Here is a 19947-nt window from a genome sequence, read left to right as displayed (position 1 = left end):
AATATTTTTCAGTTGTGCTGTTCACTTTGCTGAATAGTCTTGTATCTAGCCAGGTATTTTACTGACTTGACCATCACTGAGGCTAAGTCCCCAGAAGCATCTTCCAGCCACTTTTGCAAATTTGACTAAATGAAAATGTTGGTCACTGTAGTGGCACTGTCAGAAAAAAAAAATCACTCCTGAGACACTCCAGTAGATAGGAACTTTGTTAATTAGCAATGGGAAATGGGAGTAAGAACAATTTTCTTTTCACGGGGAAGGCATTAAGTTTTTGGTTTTTACTTGGATATTAAAGCAATAAAGCCTTGATATGTTAATTTGTTGGATCTGAATGTGCTTAGACTCTGTGATGAAGCTGTTTTGACATTGGTTGATGGGGATGTTTTGATAGTGCATTTCTGAGGTTGGGCTGTTTTGACACAAAAGGCTTTGACAAGATATTTGTAAGGTCACGGTGACCTACCGCTGCTGTGAATGTGGAAGTGATGGAAATGTAAATGTACTGATGTCTAATCAATGGAATAAAGTACTGTGGGATATATGTAAATTGAGATGTAAATTAGCTAGTTTGGGTTATAAATGAGCATGTTTGAAAAATGCTTCATGGGAGCTTTCTTGGCCATCTTGCTTTTCCAGCCCGGGGGGAGTTTAACTATGAAAACCTTACGAGACCTTATAGTGGTCTTCCAGTACTTAAAGGGGTCCTACAGGAAAGATGGGGAGGAACGTTTTATCAGGGGGTGTAGTGATAGGACAAGGGGTAATGGTTTTAGACTGAAAGAGGGTAGATTTAGATTTGATACTAGAAAGAAATTCTTCACTGTGAGGATGGTGAGACACTGGAAGAGGTTGCCCAGAGAAGCTGTGGATGCCCCCTCCCTGGACATGCTCAAGGCCAGGTTGGCTGGGACTTTGAACAACCTGATCTAGTGGAAGGTGTCCCTGCCCATGGCAGGGGGGTTGGAACTAGATAATTTTTAAGGTCCCTTCCTGCCCAAACCATTCTGTGATTCTATGATTGTATGAAAACAGTGTTTGGCTTTGCAGATGTGCCTCTTTCCACTTACTTAGACAGGAAAAAATGCATCTCTTGATTTCTGGTTCTGCAAACCCATAAGCAAACCCATGACCTTCTGTAATAACCTTACAAAGTTGAATTTAGCAAAAGCAACCACCTTTAACTGGGTCTTGTATAATCTCAGCCTAATCTTCTGGTCAGCCCCCAAAGGGAAAGCTGCTGGTTTAGTCATTGATGTAGAATCCACATCACAAAATTCATTTTCCCTCTGACAGAAGAAAGGCTGCTGTCATTTCCGCTGCTGTGATAACGCCTGAATAAAGCAGGCAGACCCAGCAATGCAAACTGCAGGGCTGGCAAAGGGGAGGGAGGCAGTGAGGCAACACCCAGTGAAACAATGCTGCCCTGGGCTGTGGGATGCTGGTGGCTGTCTTTTTTTCCTATTTTGTGCCAGGCCAGCCAGCTCTTGCAGAATTAACAGGGGGCTGCTACACAAATAGAGCAGCCTGTTGTATTGGTGTGTTATGCAATTTAATGCCCTCACAGGAGATGGATCAATATCACAGCAGGAGAGGTAAGGAATCCAAGGAGATTAGTCACAGAAGGTGAAGAGTGAAGAGAGAGAAGAGGCTAGAAGAGGAAGAAAGAAAGTTTCCGCCTCTCCTTCAGAATTAATATTCTTTTTTTTTTTTCTTTTCTTTCAGATTCGGTCTGTGTGCCTGTATATATTTGGGGTTTGCTGGAAGGCTTTTCCCAGGGCCTCTTTTTTTTTTTTTATTTTTATTTTTGTAATTGTGTGTCTGTCTTGTTGCTTTAAAACCTGCCAGAGCTTGATGTCAGTGAGTTGCTGCCTGAAGAGCTTGTACTGGCCTGTATTTCCAATCCTGTACAACCTCAGTTTAATCACTATGGCAGTCAGCTAAGAAGTGCCTATAGGTGGAAAACATCACTATAACATGATGCTGTTGATTTTACTTCAGCATGGCCTCCAGACAAGTCATACTGGGACATGGAAAGTGTGTAGTAACTCATCTTTCCCTGTACCAATTCACACACTTGCAGATATGAATTTGTCCTTTCTGAAAACAATTTTAGAAAATGTACAATAAGCCACTGTTATTCTTTATAAGGTAAGAGCAAGTATTAAACAGATTGCAAACAAGGCAGCCTGACAGAGAAACTTAAGATCTCCCATTAAGTAGATGCATCATTCCTTGCTCCCTTCAGTACCCTTTCACCCATCTTATCACTTCCATCAATCTTCAATCACTCTAATCATCTCCTTCCAGCCTCTGCAACCTGCAAAGAGCATAAAAAGTCCTGCACTGGCTTTGTGGTTTCATTTCTCTTCTCTGTGCTCCCAGCAACACAAATAAGTGATTTCACAACCATTGGGAAGGGGGAGCAGAGGGAAAAAAGATTTAACCTACCTCATCTAATCAGAAGCTCCTAACAGATGGAGGGAAACTGCTCCCTGCGCTCAACAGGGAACTGAGCCAGCACTCTTCCCTCACCACCAACTGCTGCCAGCTAAACATCTGAATTTCCTCTCTTCTGGAAGCTTACAAAAGCTCTAATCCAAGAAATGGCACCTTGTTCTCTCTTCTTCCCTCCCTCACGCCATTCCCTTCTCCCAGAGCACACCGCAGAGCACCCCTCCAGCCTGATGAGTTTCAACACTGTGACAATGTCTAAGTCACCGCTTTCCACTCACCATCAAATCCACTGTTAAAAAAAGAAGAAAACCAGCAAGAAGTGGTAATGTTTTCCCTTTCTAACATGTCCTCTCATTTTTTTCTCAAAAAGGTTCAGAGCACAACTGTGCAGGAAACAGGTTTTTTTGCATCCTGGACCACAGTTTCTGAGATATCATGAAGAATCCCATTTTATATCAGGAAGGTAAAGAGTATTAACCAGCGCAGAAATAAGGACAAACACAGCTACAAATAGACAAGTCAAGGAACTTATCTGTAATTTGAGATCTAAAATTCAAGTCTCTTTCTGGCAAAAGGTAGCATCTTTTAGCTAAGCACTTGCATCTTTGTGGGCTTGCCTGTCCTGTTTGGAAGAGAAATTTCATCCTGCACCTGATAAACCTCCAAACTGAAGATGATACCTTGGTCCCTGTCAGAGCACCAACTTTATTTGCCAAAATTAAATCACCCATTACACCAATTATTCCTTTCCAGCTATTTGCCGTGTCTGGGCTGAGTAACAGGTATACATGATAGCATATTTCAAAGTCCAGCTCCTGCCCTGTCATCCAGATGGGGGAACACAGCCAGTACTCCTTGGCTCCCTTCCTACAAAGTATTGCTGTGTAGAGGATGGGGCTGTTGGGTTACCCAAATACGGGGCTGTGACTAGTCAGACCCAAGAGCTAGAAAGACTGCAGTGCTCCCCAGGTTAGACATAGCTTTACAAGCCATAGTGAGGAAAATTTTGTAGACAATGAAAGTGAGTAGCATTAGTATTCAGTCCCAGGGAGGCCAGGGACTTGTTAGTTCATGTGGACCTTAAACAGAAAAACAACTCTACCTGGTACTGACTAGGTAAGATCTCTGGGCATTTATTGCAAAAGTTCTGCCCAAAATTCAGGTTCAAATAACCTCATCAGACAGATGGTCAGTATTCTGTATTTCATCTCCCTTAAAGGAAGGAGAACCGCCCTTTACAGTTTGGATACAAGTTTCAGTTTGAATACAAGTATACAGTTTGAATAAATCAGTTTGAATACAAGTTATGTAAGTGGTCAGCTGGGCACTAAGGACTTTCTGAGGCAGAGACCAGAAGGAATGGCTGTGACAGTGTTGAAGTTCATGAAGTTTTAATGTTGCAATTCTTTGAGTGTCACCCAGGTAATATTTTTGATAGTGACCACGATGCTCGAACTGCTCAAACTCTATACATAGACTCCTGATGGATTCTCCAACATCCAGTTTTGAGATTCAAACACAAAATTCATCTAAGTTTGCACTTAATGTTTTCTTCGGAGACCTAAGGTGCATGCAACCACATACATACATGTGCACACCTCTCATATACACTAAAATGGAATCTAATAGTAAAAACCAAATGAGCTAATTGTCTTATAGTTTTAGAAGAAGGGACAAGAACAATACTATAATTTCTGGCTTAATACCTACTGATATTACTATGATAAAAATTATTCTATGGCTTCTATTCCAACATTCACTGGCAAATAATTCCTTTGCTTCTGTATATAGCCAGTGTATTTCTCATATGCATTACAGTGAATAAGATCCTACTTTTGTTTTATAAGGACTTCAATACATCTAGTAGCACAAATATCTAGGTTGGTATTACGATTGCACTTTGACAACTTCTGCAGAAAAATAGGTGCACATTTGTAGCTGATTTATTTTTCCTGCAGAAAATACCCTGGCAAGAAACCTGTTTTGTCAGTGTAATGAGGTGTGACTTTCAAAAGTAGTAAATGGGCATAACTTGAAATATAAAAAATTCTTTTTAAACAAAAGGAAAAAAAACAAACCCCTTTTTTACTGTGAGAGTGATTAAACACTGGCACAGGTTACCCAGAGACATTGCTGAGTCTCCATCATTGGAGATATTCAAACCCTGCCTAGGCATGGCCCTGAGCAACCTGCTCTAGGTGACACTGCTTTGCGTAGCGGGGTTGGACTAGAAAATTTCTAGAGTTACCTTCCAGCCTCAGCTACTCTGTGATTCTAAATAGTCACGTTTTCAAAGGGGTAGTTTCTTTTTAGATAGCTCCATGAATTCTTCCCATTGTCAGATTCAATAGCACCAGTCTTCTTTCTGTTTTTGTTACAGCTGAAGCTTATCAGAAATAAGAGGGACAATTCAGAGGTGATTTCTACCTTTCCAGGAGAGAGGGCTGAAACAAAGGTGAGCTTTAAAGCTATTGCAAATTATGGATGCTGAGCTAGAGATAACAGAGTACACCTTCTTTAAGTAGGAATTATTTACAGTCTTTCATTTTAATAGTTCCTCTTCTTAATATTTAGACTCTTCATCCTTTGAATGCAAAAATCTTTCAGGTAAATTAGGAATAAGGAGAGCTAATGCACTAAGTGATTGAGAAAAAATAGCCGAAATGAAGACTTGTTATATTCCTGAAACTGCATCCTAATCTGATATTCTACAAAGGGATGAAACTAAAAGGAGAGGGATAAAATATGGTTGGACCAACTGTATAACTCATGTGTCAAATGTGTTCATCAAACCAGTGAAAGAGAATATGATAAACTGTGAAGGTTAATTACTAATGAAAAATAAACACAAAAAGGGGGGAAAAAGAAAGGAGAACTCTGGAGTTTGTAATGATTGAATGCAGCATGCTTAGGGGACTATTGCCACACATCTGCTTTGTGACAAGTAGAGTAAAATTAGTTATGGATCATCAAAGAGATTCCTAGCACTTAACAAAATGAGACTGAAAGTGCTTTTTTTCCCCAGGTTCAGACATCTGGGAAAACATTAATCAAACATACAGATTCAGTGGGAGGAAAAATTTGGAAAACAGCAATGTTGAAAGAGACTGAGTGGATAATATTGGCAGAAAATTAGATGCGAATCTGCAATGCAGTATCACAGCAAAAGAGCCATTTTTTAATTTTATTTTCTTTTTATTTTTGCAGTCTGCAGATGAAGAACCATTATACCTTTATTCAGGAATGAACAATAATCCTGATCTGTTAGAGAATGGTGAAATGGAAAATCTTGGATGGTCCCGCAAGATGCTTAATGTTTCCTACTGAATGCCCTTGGGTCCCTCTGATGTGGAAGGCAGCTGGCCCTTAGAAGACAGTGTACAGGGCTGGACAACCTCTTACCATAATGTTGCAGAGCAGCTGGAAGGGAATTCAAAGAAATGCAATGCTGGTGATTGCTGAGGGGACTGGCTTACGAGAAAAGATTAAAACTTTTCTGATTACATCTGTGCCCGGTGGGATGTGGTGAGGATCTTCGTAACAAGTAGATAGAAAAAAGAAATTTTGTGATATTGGCCACTACATAAGTGCTAATTCCTCATTTGGGGAAGCAAGTTGGCTCTCTTTCTCTAGTGTGTAGAGGCAATCTCTTGGGCAGGACTTGGCTTTCACCTAATTTGCTTTTAGCTTATCTTAACACTTCCTCTTAACCTAATTTAAATTGGCAGGTTTAAGAGTCCTGCTTTTTTAAATCTGTCTGTTCTATTTATTATTATTTGTAGTGAGTAGGTGATGATATCAAGCAACAAACAACTACAAGTACAGAATACGGGGAGAAGAGTCACTGTGCAAATGGGTATAAGGAAGAGCAAGGGAATGATGCTCTGAAAGGGACAGTTGGCTTTGAATATCAGCAGAAATAGCTTCTCCCAGACTTGCCTACGTGACCTGTTTGGTTTGCACAAAAGCATGACCCTTTTAGCAGCTGCATATTCAATACTGCACTATATCCATCTCTGAGCTTGTTTCCTCCTCCCTACCCACTCTGTTCTATTTTTTGTGAATGTAGGTATGTGAATGATAAGCATTGTAATTTTTTTTTCTTTTGGTGTGCTGTGAACCTTACCTCTCTGCAACTGCAATTCCAGGACCAAATTCACACACACCCATTCCTAGATCTGCCCTTTTTGACGGTCTGGTACCTTTTCAAACCGCTTTGAATAAAAAGCGCCTAGTGTTGCATTGCTAGTCTTTACCAATATGTAAGAGGTTTGGGGGAGGGGATGTATTCAACATCTTGCTGTCTGCTGGCCTCAGCTCTGCAACTCAGAGTTCAGAGTCAGACCAGCTTCTGTAACACTTTTGGCCTTGTACATTATTATGGCAACTTTATCAATATCACTTAGCATGATTAGCAAAAGCACAAGATGCACTGCTTGCCGGTAAGCCATACCTATTTTCTTTAGTGAAACAGATAGCGCTGTTCCCACCACTTTGATCACCTTAATAGAGATGACAGAACTTTTATCCTGGGAGACTCTGCTAACTCTCTCCTGCCTTTTTCTAAATAATAAAAATCACAAGAAAGAGCAATTTAACTATCGCCTAAGCTACTGGAGGATGAGAGAAGATTTTGGAAACTGAGGGCAGATGACACTGCGCTGTAAATAGGCTACCAGCTGCTGGGCAGTACCTGCTCTTCTCACATAATTGCATGCTACAATTTATACAGCTAGGAGAGCAAAGAAACGAAGAGAAACTCCCTCCCCAAAAATCACATTTGCCCTGGGCACTTAACCAGAGAAGACTTTTGTGTTCTATATGGAGGATAAACAGTGATGTTTTAAAATTCAGAGTTTAGGGGCTATATGATTTCCCCCTTTTTTGTGTGTGTAGCATTTTCTTGTGTATTGCATGACCATTTAGTAGATTATTTCTTAAGGAGTTCACAGACTATTTTGTGAATGTTGCAGGGGTATTGAACAAAGAGCTTTTAAAGTGTGGAAACACTGCTTTCATTGTGTGCATGGTGTGGTTATGTTCCCACTGTTATTCCATTTTATTTTAAACTTAGTCTATTGAACCATGAAAAAATCTTAAGTATGAGAAATGTACTTTTCTTTTATGTAGCTAGTATTATAAGCCTCATAAAAAATATCTCAGATGAATAAAGCAAATCTTTATTTTTGCAAAATACAAATAAGAGGATATAACTATCTAACCACTGCTTCAAGAAACTGTGCGAAATTACACATCTTGCAACCAACATGTTGTTCCATATCCATGGGTAGAAATGAAGCTAAGTTTCCTACAGATCTGTGCCCTACATCCCTTCACCTCGCAGCCTCCACATCTGCAGTAAACCTATACCTCCTCCTACAATTACCCCTCCCACACACCCCACATCACAGCAATATCCCTCCATCTTCCCCAGATCCCTTGCATACTTTATTCTTACTTCCCCTTTGTGTCCCCAGTATTCCCGACTGCAAGAAGCCCTCTCCTCTATGCACAAGCGGTATGCAAGAAGCACCGTGTGCCTCCGGCGGCTTGGAGCTACGCACGCAGAGCCTGCCCAGCCAGCCGCCGTCCTTGGCTGCTGGGAGAGCCAAGCAGAAAGGCTGTGGGCTGAGCCATCCCTGCCTGTCCTTCAGCACGTTTCTGTCTTCCAGCCAGTCACACATTTTCCCAAAGTTTCTTGGAGCATGAAACCTGATGTTTTTTGTCAAATGTGGCTGAAACTCTCCTGTCAGTTCAAAAGTTATTGAGAGGGAAGGAGGAAAGACGGACATACAGGTACATGGAAAGCTTTCTTGTATAAGCTTCATTTCTCCAGAAAACCAGCCAAGTTGAAGGTAAGAAAAAAATAGCGAGGGCCATAAGGGTGCAATGGTTTGAAACGAGTAGTTCACCAAAAGACAGAGAGAAAAGCTTGCAGCCTTTAAGCTTCATGTTGCCATAAATTCTTTTCCTGCTGCTTCCCACCTTGGATTTGCTGTACTCTAAAGTCCATGTCATACCTCTTGAGGACAGGCACAAAGTTACGTGGTGGCAGCAACAGTGTTTTGAAAGAACTGTCCAGAAGATCAGGGGTTAACAATATCCACAGCCGCCCGCCTCACTGCTTACTATGTCTATGCATTTCTTATGCAGAGCTGATTTACAGCTGCATTGCTAAGTTTTATCCTGGGAAAAAGCCTCAAAAATATGTTTCTGCTACAGAAATTCTGCTCTTTGTAATTGGGGAAGAAAATGCCTATAAAATATGCTATAGAGCTCTATGATACAGCACTTCGAAATGTACTTCACTACATACCATGAAAGCTGGAACTTCAAAACCCATTGGTTAAAATGAGAGCATTACTGTACCCTGTTAATTAGGATATAGTACTTAACACCATTCTTAGTTTGCACTGTGCACAGTAAATATACTTCTATTAACAGTTTTTTTTGGGGGGTAGGGGGACAGTGTTTATCTTTCTTTTTTTTGCATCAAAAGGCAGGAGCCGGCAGTCACCATTTTGAGATGGGAAGAGGAACTTTCCTGCCAGGAGAAGCCAAAGAAGAGTGGAAGGAAAAAATGTATGTGTCAGATGGCAGAAGGGAAAGGGGGAACAGATAGGAATGGATAGCTGAGATGCAGTGATCTACTACATTCTCACAACTTTTTTTTAAACAGTATTTCTGGGGTTGAACAGGGAAAATAAGTTATCCTTCTGAACATTTAGGGGAAAGGGTTATCGGCATGCAGGAAGCAAAATAGGGCTTGTGCAAATACGTACAAGTACCTGTTGGATTGTCAGACTGGGAGCAGGGAATTTTAAATGTACATGACAAGCAGTGAGTCTGAGTAGCTTTTTGTCTGCCACAGTCACTGCATTCAGCACATGAGGAAAGGTTAAAAATTCAAAGGGCTACAAGTCTCCAGCAGATACGCGGAAAAAACAGGTCTTGGAGGTGTATCAAAATATATAATATTGGTTACATCTAATGGAAGCAAAAGAAAAGGTAAAAGTCAGAAAAGTCAAGGAAAAGAACAACCACAATCCCAGACCACCTTCTTGGTACTAAGAAGCTGCCTATGCAAACTGCTGACAGGGTTTACACCAGCAGTGCAAAAAGGTTCCTGCTGGCCCCTCATTTCAGTCCAGAGCAGCGGAAAAACTCAGCTCCGACCCATCGACAAATCAGCCACCTGAGGAGATATCCTTCTTGCCACATCTCATCGCACAGCAGCCCGAACCTCCACCTTTCCCCTTCCAGGATGGCTGTCCCACTCTAGGCAGACGATGCTCTTATGCCAGGGCACGGTTATACTCATTAGGGTGTATTGCCAGTGCGACGTCTGGGTTGTGTTTGCCACCAGCAAAGGGCTCGCCCCAGCTGCACGCCAGCGTTTAACTGGGCAGCAACGCCGGATGGCGAGAGGCAAGGGCAGGAGCGGGCACGCAGGGCTGTCCCCTGCAAGAGCGCCTGGCAGCTCTCCAGCCCTGTGTGTGGTCCAGCTGCACCCAGTGAATATTAGTATGCTTGCAGCTAATGCACTCTGAATCTACTGCGGTTTCAAAAGGAGCACAGAACATATTTTATCTCAGCAGCTAATGCATGATAAGATTTGTGCTGTGTGAATGCAGGTCATCTGAATGTGCAGAAACCAAGCTCAGAGTGAATGTGAAGGGAGCCCCTGCTCCCCTGTGTAAACAAGTTCTTAATCTTTCTAGGCTCTACCTGAGAAAGGAATTAGGATGCTGATCCTCAATTTTGTCAGGCTCCTCTCCATCATCTGTGGGTGTTTACTGACGCACTGGGCTAGTTACATAATTTTTCACATTATTCTCACAGGCTGTCCAATGTAGGAAGTCGGTCTTTAATTGAAGTTTCTATTTGCATGCTTCACAGCCCTTAAAATATTCTGCTTGGAATGTCAGACGAGGTTAATTGAGGACTCACTTGATGATGGTACTATTGTAATTTGAACTTGGAGAAATCCAATATTAATTCTGGGAGGATTCTATAAGATTTGTTTTTCCTCTTTAAGTTTCATCTTTGTATTGAGAATTAGTTCGTACTTTAAATTCAAACTGATTTTCAATGTATTGAAATTCATAACATCCTAATGAATTATAGAAATTATACTTTCCTACAAATAGGGTGATGGCATTTTATTTAAATATTATTCTTTGGATTCTACAACATATGAGACTGCGTTATATTCTTTGTTGTCTGGTATGGTTTGGGGGATTTTTATTTCCTCTTGGCTATATGCAGGAAATTATTTCTCAGGTTTGACTGAGATCAGGCATAGTTACTGTTCCAGGCCGTTGCCTCACTGTGACTGGTTTGTGTATTTGCCTTTGGAAAACTGACTGTAAAAGTAGTTTTTTACCTACCAATAATGTTGTTTAGGAATCTCCTCCTTTCTATTTTCCCCTCCATTTTTCAGCAGACAGGTCATCTCCATGAGGGAAAGCATCTGTCCCTGTTTAAAATACAGAATAGCACTGTAACAACATAAGTGAAAGTCATGTTTGTTAAAGGATTGAAGTATCCATTCAGATCTTTGTGAAGATCTGTAAATTCAAACTTTATCACTCGAAAGTTATGGAAACATTTTTTTGCCCTAAGCATATCTTGGCATCCATCATTCTATCATAGTAAGCTCATGCCCTGTTGAAACATTAGATTTTACGTTATGTTGGCAATATTTACCATGTTTACATCAGATAGATACATTTATACAAATTCTTTTACACAGGTATCCAGTGGCATAGTGATAAACTTAAATTTCTTACCCATTACCAGACGTATTTCAAACTAAAAAATACAATGGTTTCAAAGAATATGTTTAACAGCTTTTAGTCCAAAGTTGGGTGAGATGTATTTAAAGCCTGATACAAAGAATAGTTTAACAAATGCTTTAAAAAAACCCTACAACACTAACTTAATATCTAAGTATTCCCTTAACAGTCTAAAATTTCCACAATATAGTCGTCCATCAATTGATTTATATTAGAAAGGAAATTGAATCTTTATTTCCTAGCAGATCATACTCTGCTCCCACAGAACTGAAAGGGAGTTTGGATACAACTGTGGTATTCTTGCACTGAATCATTAGACAGTTTTTTAAAATCTGTATTTCAGGCAAAACTCTACATAGATTTGTTATTTCAAGTTTTGTGTCTGATCCTTCAGAAACAAAAAGAGGCAGACTTTTACCTCCATACGGAGTCAATGGCTATATTCTAAGGGTCATCTGCAGGGGATTGTTTGAAAACTCGAATTTCATGCTCATGTTCATATCAGTTCATAAACCTATGTTCATGTTCATATCAATTTTATACAGTATGACTTTGCTTTGCTCTGCTGGACTGTTCAACAAAGTATCTTTCTTTTTTTTTAACTTAATATTCTGGCCTTTCAGTTTTACTCCTCTGCGCACCTGTATTTGAGTCATGCACTGAGAAGTGAGACAACATTTTACTGTAGAACGATCAAGTAACTGTCCTCCTGCGGCACAGCCATTACTGTTGTTTCTGTGCAGAGGATATTCATTATCCAGTATGTGAAATTACAATGGGAGAAAATAGTGAACATCTCAAACAGAGAAGTAATTACCATGTACCATAAATTATACGGTTATGTTTGTCTTTATAAAATGTTGTGGAAAGTTTTTCTTTTTCTTTTTTTCTCTCCTTTTTTAAACTTCAGATGCTTTAAAGTACTGCGGATTTCAATACCATCACCCTTTTCTGTCTTAAATATCATAGCTTCATACCATCATGGGCTATCACTATTGAAGCAACAAATGTGACAAATTACATCACGTAACTAAATACCCAGCTCCTACACGTTCACTGGCCAATTAGAGAAACCAAAAATGTGTGTAAAAAAGCATTTTTATTTCTTTACAAAACAGCAGATGGATTTAAACTCCCAAGAAAAGCTCAGATGCTTTCTGAATAGCTCTGACTAGTACTGAACACTGGCGTGACTCAGCAATACAGGAGGAACACATGGTTCATAGGTAAGGATGCCGTAAAAGTCAAATGTTTAATGGATACCTTATTTTTGTATTTTTCTTAAGCAAGGGCTAAAGGTCAGAATCTTCTGATCCACCATGTACAGACTTGTAGCAAAGAAATCAAAGAGTTTACCTTTTTCATTCTTCTTCTTTTATAAAGTAACCAACTAAACTGCCCAATAAAAAGGGTCAGTCACTGTGGGCCAGAAATAAGAATTTGGGCTCCCCTGACAACATTGGCATTTTTCGCCTTAGCAGTTAACAATCTGGTCCAAATACATTAGGTCGTAAAGGGGAAAGGGTCCTTACCACAGATTCATTTTCATTCATTTTCATATGGTGCATGAAAGCTAGATTGTTTTCACAAAGGTCACATAAGCAAGGAAGAGATTCTTAGTTTTTCTTGACCTTCGTGGAAGGCTGTCTTTTCTCCTAAAAGCTCCACGTTCACCTGTGTTTCACTGTATTAGGAAAAGCAAACTTGGAGTGCTCAGATCCCCATGTACCACAATCCTGTTGATAGTAACTGCAGATCACTCTGTTACATGTCTAGCCGGGAGCAAGAGGAGCTGTTGTGAAGGGCAGGTATCCATATGGATCGCTCTGCTCTTTATGCATATGCAGGGTCTTTCCCAGCAGATTTTCAGGCTGCTTCTTATCCTCTTCCCTTTAGACAGGAACTTACAGTTGTCTTTCTCTGTTGGCCCTCTCCCTAAGGTGTTATAGTAAGGGGAGGTGATTTGTCCATGGGTTATTAGAGCAGACACCACATACACTAGGAATTCCCAGTGTATAAATAATGTCCTTGCTAATTAATTTATTTGTGTTTGAGTCTCTCCTCCTGTCCTGTTACTGGCACTTGTGATTATTAGAACAGAAAGCCCAAGTCCTTTCCCAGTCTTTGTCAGATGGCCGCCTCTTGTGTTAACTAGTGGGCTGCTCTGTACACCATCCCTGGAATGAAAATTAGCTGCTCTGCAAAAAGCAACAGCAGAGGAAGAATAGAAATTATGGAGTTTGAAACCCCACAACCATATGTGATTTTTAAAAAGTGTATTGCTGTCATGGTAAACCTGAAGATTAACAAGGAAGTCATGCAAATCACCAAACTGACGGCTGGCTCAGTGAAATGAGATGCCTCCTTTCTTGCAAAAGGAGAAGAGTTAAGTAGGTTCTGACAAAAGCACAACCATTCATGTCAAATGAGGATTTCATTCGAAGAAGTAAAAAGCAGTTTTACCCTTCCATTGACTGTCCGTTGCCCAAGTGGTGCGGTATGGATAGGGAGTTGTTGCAAATGTCTGGTCCAGAACTTTCCCCTCCCAAGGTGAGCTGCTTGCTGAGAGGAAACTGATGGAGATGATAAAGCCAGCTCCTTTGGCCTCTCATAGGAGAGGGATTAATGTAGAGGAAGTAAGCTGAAATTTCAGCCCACCTCCACCATTAGGTCACAGAGATCAGAAAGTCATGGTGGATAGGAATTGCTCTGGCATAGGCAAGAGTCTGCTGCAGCAAGAACACAGCTCTTGGTGCAATTGCAGTGTGTCCCCTTGTCCTTCATCAGCCCCTTCCCAGCTCTGCCTGAGTGGTAAGGACACAAGATCTTCACTGTGAGATGGGATCTAGTAAACAGGATACTTTAAAAAATGGTGTTGCTTGTCTGACCACTGTTATCACTGCTAGCAACTGTCACTATATAGATTTCCAGTAGGTACAAGAAATATACCAAGATCCAGCCCAGCAGATGTTCCAAACACTGTGGCAGAGTCTTGTCTAGGTGAAGAAGACAAAAATAAATGTTTATCGAAGAGTTCTGATTGCTAGAGAATAGTCACCTTGGCTCCTAATGGAAAGTTACATTTTGCAGAACAAACTATAGATGCTATCTCACAGCTGTCACAGCGAAATTACCTTTGCAGAAGTAAGCCAGGAGCTCTGCTAGGAGTCGTAGAGTGTGGAAATGTCCTGAATCCAAGAGTACCTCAGTGGTACAAAGTTATTTCTCATTTTCATTTTAAAAAAAATGCAGTGAGGAAAGATTTGACATTATTCTTTAAGATAACATGAAAACCACATCAATTCTGGACTGTAACATTCTTATTCTACCCAAAAGTAATTTGCTCTCTATGCATGAGTAAACTGCTATTTTGTTTTGTGCATCTCCAGTAGTATGTATTTTGTTTCCTGTTCAACAGAAACTCTATGTGAAAGGAAATATATAAATTACTGCTAGCTCTGTATGGTAACTATGCAGAGTGCCTGACTTACAGTTCAGAAGCCTGAGAAAGAAGCCTCTTCATTTTATATTAGTATTTTTCCCTGAACAATGTCTGTGCTGAGGGCTATGGAAATAATAAACTGAAGAGACAAGCAACAATAGTCACCACAGAAAAGTTCAGAAAAATCTAACTGATGAAAAAGTTAAGCAAACAGCCTACAGAAAATACAACAAGGAAGCTGTTAATTTTTTTTCCTCCTTATTTTCTGTGAGTGATAAGCAGAATGATACAAAAATATGTGATGTGGGTGTTTTGTTTTGTTTTGTTTTGTTTTGTTTTGTTTTGGTTTGGTTTGGTTTGGTTTGTTTTCCAAGGGGCTGGGCACATGCAAGAAGCAACTATGGCCTAACATTAAGAAGGTAAAAATAATGTTGGCTACCTAGTGGAAGGCATTTTGTAACAGTGACGGCTGTTAGGGAAGTAAAAAAATACCTAGCTATCGAAGGCAAAAACACACACAAAAGTAAGATGGATTCTATACAAAACCCTGAACAATGCATATTCAGAAGCCACGAGTCTTGTTTTATGCTTTTTAATCTAAAAATGTAAGGTCTTTTCTCCCCCTTATTCAGTAATAGATAGGTTAAACTGATGTTCAGTGTAATACACACTCTAAAAGACCTTGCAGAATGGGAAAGCTATAGGTTCCTGAAAAATCCAGATCAGAAGGACTTTGTATTTCATGGCTAGAAGTGAAAGGACAATTCCTCTTCTCATGGGTTTAAGACCAAAACTGCAACATATAACAGGTCTCAGAAGCTGTTTTAATAGAAGCTCTGGAGGCAGAGAGGTCTGTGTACTAAACTGATGGCTAAAGCTTGATGCACCGTAATGCAGAGCTGTCAGTAGCATGTTATCACTGAATTGCTTACTGCTTTGAACATAATATTAGAAAGATAGACAAGTTCTGACAAGCAGCAATCTAGTTCTTGCACCCCAAATGTCTAGATCCTTCAGGACATTTAGCATTGCTGTCAACACTGGATTCACAATCCTTTTGTTTCAAAAAAAGAGCAAGATTGTGCCTGTTCTTGCTTTTGGAAAGAGGGTAAATCTTTTCATTCTTTCTTCCTTTCCTTTGCCTACAGCTTTTTCACCTACTCCTGGCTGGACACAGTCCAGTGCTAACTATCCACGCAAGCAGCCAGGGCTCCTTATGGTTATTTCCTTGTGAGGAAGCCGTACTGAAGCCATACCTCCTGTAAAATGCATACAGCAAATTGAGCTTTCGTATCAGCCACCCACATCTTAGCAATTCAGTGCTGAAAAATGACAGACAGGGCTGCAGAGTTACTGGGGGAAGAGGGGAGAGGAGAGTGGTTTGGTTAATTATCCTACTTCAGCTTGATTGCTACACTGTTATCTTAAAAGTGCAAAGATTTGGCAAATAGATTTCTGGTAATTAGTGTTCAGAGTATTGTAATGCTAGCATGCAGGATCTTTCACCAAGGATTTACTCACGCTAGAAGGAAATACCCAGCCTCACACATTCTCTGATCTCCTCGGTGGACCAGCTATCAGACATGCAGGCAGGCAAGAGCACGAGGTTCGTGGATCAGAGGCACTCCCGTGTTAGGTAACGAAGAGGTGACTATGTGACGGTGCTGGAGAGAGATACATTTCGTCCTTCATGACAAAGCCCATGCTAGCTGTGCTACACCAGCATGTTTGTAGGCATTACTGTCACCACATCCTAATTCCAGATGAAACTCTGCTGTCATTTACTGCCTTGGGTGAGGCTGAAGTCCAGCACATATAATAAAAAGGAGCTTTAAGAAAGTAGGCAAGAATGAAGTGAATATGAATGTTGGTATAGTGTTGGTAAATTATCCAGTCTGCAGCTGTAATACATGGGGAAACCAAAAGAAAGTATCACAAAAACGTTAAGCGTTACAGATGCCCTTCCACAGTGGGAGGTGAACAGCACTGTTACCTGGACAAAAGATATATTTATATAATAATTCACAAAAAATTAGACTGTATAAACTCTCTTGGGGTCCTGTGCCTGTCGCACATCCAGTGGTAGAATATAAGCAAAAACTACAACACTGCCTTCTACAACTACCTCAGGTAGCACATGCTATCTGAGGCAGATCAGAGCAAACTACTTGGATCCCCAAAATGACTGCTCACATGAGACCGCAGTCCTCTGATCACTTCCTAGACTTTTACACATTTCAGGAGACATTTTGGAGTATATGTTGGCAGAAGCAGGCATATGCACCAAAATGAAGGAGTTTGCCAATGTAAAATAGAGGAAACTTGCTATCCACCAGCTGTGATACTGACGGGAGCTTGGGCAACTACCACGTAAACCCCTGTTGACATTTAATGAACGGTGCTGTGGCACAGGGTTAAGTGGTGACATGAAGCTCTTCAGATGGACACGCTCTAGGTTCAAAGCTCTGTAAGCAGCTCTTAGTTGGCAATACCGTGCAAATTTTTTTTTTCTTTGTTGCATGCAGTTCATCCTCAGAGTAAGAAGAGCCTCTGTGCTCATCTGGGCTTTGGAACAGCAGTTCCCTTGAACACAGCAGGCGTTCAACCTGAGGCTGACCAGGTTCAGGCATTGAGCCATGAAGCCTTAAGTATGCATGCTTGCCTTGCATAAAGAGGGATTTATGAGTCACTAGTAGGGGCAGATAGCTGTTATTTGAAAATAAGAGAAAATGCATTAACAAAAACTCAATTTAGGTTAAAAAAAAAGACGTATCTAATTAATTTTAGGAGAATTCATGGGTTAAAATATAAGACCTTTAGTTGGGAAATAATTGCACACTTCTGACCTGAGGCAACAGTCAGAATTTGCTGAAAAAAAAAAAAATGGCACATGTCATTAAATGTAATAATACTTAATTATAGAATCATAAATATTTGAGATTGGAAAGGCCCAGCAAGTCATTTAAGTCCCCCTTCTTATCAATGCAGGACTGTTCCCTATTGCACATTTGCTGGTATGTTTTCCACAGACTATTAGAATTCATTGTCAGGAGGATTTGCCTTAAATTCTGCCTCAATTTTCCATTTCTTAATTTCATCCCATTACTCCCTGATATACCTGCTTGTTTCATGCTAAGTAATTCCTTTCCCTCCCTAGCGTGTATGCCAGTCAAATATTTGTAGATGGTTAGCATGCCTCTCCTTAGTTATTGCTTAGCCAAACTATACATATTTATTTAGTTCTTTTAATCTTCCTCATAGGTAAATCCCTCCAGGCCCTTAATTATTTTGTTGCTGTTTTCTGAACTCTCTGTTTTCAAATCTTTCTTGTGGTCATATTGAATGCAGTATCCCAGTTTTGCCATCCAGAGCCACAGAAAAATCAGGGGGACTATTGCACCTCTGCATCATCTGCTATCCGTCTTTGTGTCTGGCCCAGTATAAATTTTTTTCCTTACTCTATCATGCCGAGCACCATGCAAGGCTGGAGAGAGGTCAAGACAACCTCTGTTTTAAAATTCTGCCCTGAAGCTATCCCTCACGGTGCTGTCAGCAGGGAAGATATTTCTTCTTCTAAAACCTTACTTCTGATAGTTTTTCCATCTAAAGATGTTGTAACTTGAGCCTTCTTCTGCATTGGGCAATAACTTCACTTATACTTCTTCCCTCTTTCTGTGCTTCTTTACTGTCCTCTGCCCTGTGTGTTTCAGAGGAGATCAGTAAGAATGGGAGAACAAACAGAGCAAGAACAACAACAAAAAAAAAGTAGCTGACTGCAACAGCAAGAAAAAGCTTCGTCTTTTGGGTTTACCATCCCACAGATTAGTAGCCCAGGATGAGGAAAAGGCTCTAGGGAGGCACTGTGATGAAAAACGCAAGAACAAAGACTGAAGTGAGGAGACAAAGTAGTACAGAAATAACTTAGTGGGGCAAGCTGACGGGGGAGATGAAAACAGGGAAGGCAGCGCATGTATTTTCTTCCTGGCCAGCACCTAGCAACAGATTCTGTTCTTGAATAATTGCTACTACGGTGATTGCTGTGGATAGCTTTGTTTTGACTTTTGCTGGTCAGTTTTGACATCTCCATTTACACTAAAACACTGTCTTCTTCTCAGCCCTTGGTTCAACTGAGTTGAAAGGTGGACCTTCCATGCAGACTCTAACTTTGCTTTCCTAGCAGGGCCACTGCCCTCACCACAAGGCCCCCTAGGTAGTGAGCTCTATCTCTTAAATGTCTTGGGAACTCACCATGAAGTGGTTTCTAACAGCACATTGCAGAAAAGCTAGAGGATTTAGGATAACCTGGTTGATGCCCTAGGTTATATAAAGAGACTAGTCAGCAACTGCTTGTTCTCTTGAGACCTTACCTGATTAAATAGAACACAAATATTGCCCAAGAAGTACTAGATTCAGATAATATGTATCAGTTGTATTGGTGTCCAAACTAAAGGCTGTTGTAGTGTTTGCTTTATCCTTATCTTTTTAACTTTTTATTTCATCTTGGAAATCAGGTCGATTGGCAGAGCTGTGCAGGAATGCAAAAAGTAAATGTAAAAATCTGCAAAAGTAAAGGTATATATGTAAATATTCCAGTACAGGGATGAGTGTCTACATAAAGGGCAACCTCTTTCTTCTTCTTTCTCAAAGTTCTCAGCTGTTTTGGTTTTTCTTTTTCCCCTGGAAATAAAGAAAGGGTAACTTAGAGAGGTAGGACCAGCTGTAGTACTGTAGTATTCCAGATTTGTCAGGGTATTTAGGGACATAATTGCCAACTTGGCAGACATGAGGTTGTGTCTCAGTTTATTTTTTAACATTTATTTATTTATATGACAATTGCCACAATATTTGTTAAAAATAATAGAAAATACATATTTTTTTAATTTTCATGTAACTGCCAAGTATCTCTCTTGCATAAATACATCTGATAAGTATTATCAGAGTAACTGAAATCATTCTATGAGAAGAAATTGACCCTTAGGTGAAATCTATTCCTAACGATAAGAGGATGAACATGAACAGGGAATGTCTCCATCTTTAATGCCAGCCCGTATTTTCCAACCTAGCCACCAATTTTGTGCACATCTGGCCATACACAAAAGAGTGCCCGTATGCGTGTTCGGATGAATAATCAGTACCTGAAGCTGACAGGACTTGCAGAAGCCATCACCTGCATGTGAAAGTCATGGTGCTTAAACAAGGGATCTTGAAGGGCTCTCACCATCGAAACAACCTTTTACGGTTGCACATGCACAT

General features: G+C 40.4%; 1 long non-coding RNA gene across 1 annotated transcript in view; it reads right to left on the bottom strand.

Annotated features, from left to right (window-relative positions):
* Window positions 1–19947, bottom strand: part of LOC142404836 (uncharacterized) — a 121616-nt gene that overhangs the window by 21874 nt on the left and 79795 nt on the right. Inside the window, exon 2 of the long non-coding RNA XR_012773963.1 lies at window positions 10845–10933. This is a non-coding gene — a long non-coding RNA (uncharacterized LOC142404836). The remainder of the gene's footprint in view (window positions 1–10844; window positions 10934–19947) is intronic.

The sequence above is a fragment of the Mycteria americana genome, chromosome 1 (genome assembly GCF_035582795.1).
Source record: "Mycteria americana isolate JAX WOST 10 ecotype Jacksonville Zoo and Gardens chromosome 1, USCA_MyAme_1.0, whole genome shotgun sequence".
NCBI classification, from domain to species: Eukaryota; Metazoa; Chordata; class Aves; order Ciconiiformes; family Ciconiidae; genus Mycteria; species Mycteria americana.
Note: the sequence above shows the minus strand (reverse complement) of the source record. Positions and strands in the feature narration are given on the sequence as shown.